We start from the raw sequence: 2,767 nt of genomic DNA, 5'->3' as shown, positions 1-2,767 counted from the left end.
ATTCTATATTCACAACATACAAACTCCAATTATTTCAAGCTCTAGGTTCAAATTTTAGGGTAAGAATATCTGCTTGGCCAGATTTGCTCACATGCTCATTACTTGGCTGAAAAGGGTGAGGTTTCTTTTCTTGGCTGAAAGATGATGAAGGTTCTTGGATAAAGGTTCTTTTCCCAAAACAAAATCAGGAGCTATTATACCAAGTGTTGGCTATATACTGTGTGGAGGAGCCTCAAGCTGCATGGGCTGAGCCAGCAGTACCTGCATTCTGTGCATCTCGTCCCTGATTTTCTTATTGTGTGGAACTTGTTATCAACACTAATAACAGCCACAGGATCAGAAAAGTGTACAGGAGCTAAGAGTTTATCTACCTACCCCAACAGTATCCAAGTATATGAGAGGGTTCAGAGATTATCAAAAGCAGCAGTTGCCGGGCGCCTGGGTGGCTCAGCTGATTAAGCGACTGCCTTCAGCTCAGGTCATGATACTGGAGTCACGGGATCAAGTCCTGCATCGGGCTCCCTGCTCAGTGGGGAGTCTCCTTCTCCCTCTGACCCTCCTCCCTCTCATGCTCTCTGTCTCTCATTCTCTCTCAAATAAATAAATAAAATCTTAAAAAAAAAAAAAAAAGCAGCAATTGCCAACTCTCCGAGGAGACTCAAAAGTTGTCCACAGCAGTGGTCCCCAACTCTCTAAGGGGCTCAGAGGTTATCTGTACCAGCATTCCTAACTATGGAGGAATCAAGCTTTGCTTGTTTGGTTGCTTGTTTGTATGTTTATATTAATTCCCAATCTGTTGTGGACTGTGAAATACCATAAACATTTTTTAAGAAGAAAAAGATAACACCAAAAGAAGCAAAAGAGTAAGAAGAAAGCAAAACCAAAATAAAAGAAAATATAAAGAAATATTTGAAAAATAGTAGGCAATAGACTTCACGTGCATGGCCCTGCTGCCCCATGCCCTGACCACCAGCACCTGGCCCGAGCTAGCGGCGGGCAGCGCGCGCCTTCCCCCGCTTTCCACTGCCTCTGCTGGGGCCCACCCGCGCCCTCTCTGGTTCCATGGCGTGCAGGCCAGAGCCTCAGCCACAGCGCCCTCCGCCCGCTGCCGGCATCGTGGCCTCTTAAGACTACCTGGTGATGGGGGCTGCTCGGGCTGTCTGGCCAGTGCACACAGGGTGGCAGAGCTGGGCGCTAGGGCTGCCATGGTGGAGAGCCACAAGCTGGGCAGCACATGCGTGAATGTTGGATGTGTATCCAAAAAGGTAATGTGGAACACAACTGTCCACTCTGAATTCATGCACGATCATGTTGATTACGGCTTTCAAAGTTGTAAGAGTAAATTCAATTGGCACGTTATAAAGGAAAAGCGTGATGCCTATGTGAGCTGCCTGAATACCATCTATCAAAATAATCAAACCAAGTCCCATATAGAAATCATCCAGGGCCACGCATCATTCACGTGTGATCTCGAGCCCACAGTAGAGGTCAATGGGAACAAATACACTGCTTCTTACATCCTGATTGCTACAGGTGGCTTGCCCTCATGTCCTCAGGAGAGCCAGATCCCCAGTGCCAACCTAGGAATAACCAGCGATGGATTTTCCCAATTGGAAGTATTGCCTGGCCACAGTGTCATTGTTGGTGCAGGCTACATTGTTGTAGCGATAGCTGGGATTCTTTCTGCTCTGGGTTCAAAGACATCACTAATGATACCGGCTTGATAAGGTACTTAGAAATTTTGATTCAATTATCAGTTCAAACTGCACTGAAGAGCTGGAGAATTCTGGCATAGAGGTCCTGAAGTACTCACAGGTCAAGGAAGTTAAAAAGACTTCTTCAGGCTTGGAACTGTGCATGATTACTTAAGTTCTGGTAGGAAACCCATCTTGACCACAATTCCAGATGTTGACTGCCTGCTATGGGCCATTGGGCGGGACCCAAACTCCAGTGGAGTCTGAATTTAAACAAAGTGGGCATTTAAACCGATGACAAAGGTCATATCATAGTAGATGAATTCCAGAATACCAGCGTAAAAGGCATCTATGCAGTTGGGGACATGTGTAGAAAAGCTCTTCTTACTCCAGGTGCCATAGCTGCTGGCTGAAAACTTGCCCATAGACTTTTGGAATGCAAAGAAGATTCCAAATTAGACTATGACAACTTCCCCACAGTCATCTTCAGCCACCCCCCCCCCCGCCCTCCTGTTTGGGATAGTGGGACTCACAGAAGATGAGGCCATTTATAAATATTGAAAAGAAAATGTGAAGACCTATTCAACCACCTTTACCCCAATATATCATGTGGTTACCAAAAAGAAAACAAAATGTGTGATGAAAATGGTTTGTGCCACCGCAGAGGAAAAGGTGGTTGGGATCCATACACAAGGAATCAGGTGTGATGAAATGCTGCAGGGTTTTGCTGTTGCAGTTAAAATGGGAGCAACAAAAGCTGACTTTGACAACACAGTTGCTATTCACCCTACCTCTTCAGAAGGACTGGTCATGCTTTGTTGAAAACCCAGAGACTCTTATGGAGGGCAGCTGGACCAGGAGACCCAAAAAGAATCAAGTTACCATGTTTACTTACCGTTCCCATTTTACTATAATCAGGAAATTCTGATAGTGGAAATTTTCAGTGCATAATAGGACTTATTTATGTAATTAGAAAGCTGTTTTGTCATCCAGGGTTAATTTTCATTTGATTGCACCTCACAATAATCAATATTTTAAAGTTGGGTTTTCTTTTCTTTCTTTTTTTAATTTAT

General features: G+C 44.6%; 1 pseudogene; it reads left to right on the top strand.

The window, feature by feature from the left end:
* Positions 1–941: 941 nt before the first annotated feature.
* On the top strand, positions 942–2,556 carry LOC123856550 (glutathione reductase, mitochondrial-like; annotated as a pseudogene).
* The last annotated feature ends 211 nt before the right edge of the window (positions 2,557–2,767 follow it).

This window comes from Mirounga angustirostris, unplaced genomic scaffold (assembly GCF_029215605.1).
Source record: "Mirounga angustirostris isolate CCGP_5_RB_7025 unplaced genomic scaffold, mMirAng1.0.hap1 SCAF_13, whole genome shotgun sequence".
Lineage (NCBI taxonomy): Eukaryota > Metazoa > Chordata > Mammalia > Carnivora > Phocidae > Mirounga > Mirounga angustirostris.
This window is presented reverse-complemented; position numbering and strand designations above follow the sequence as displayed.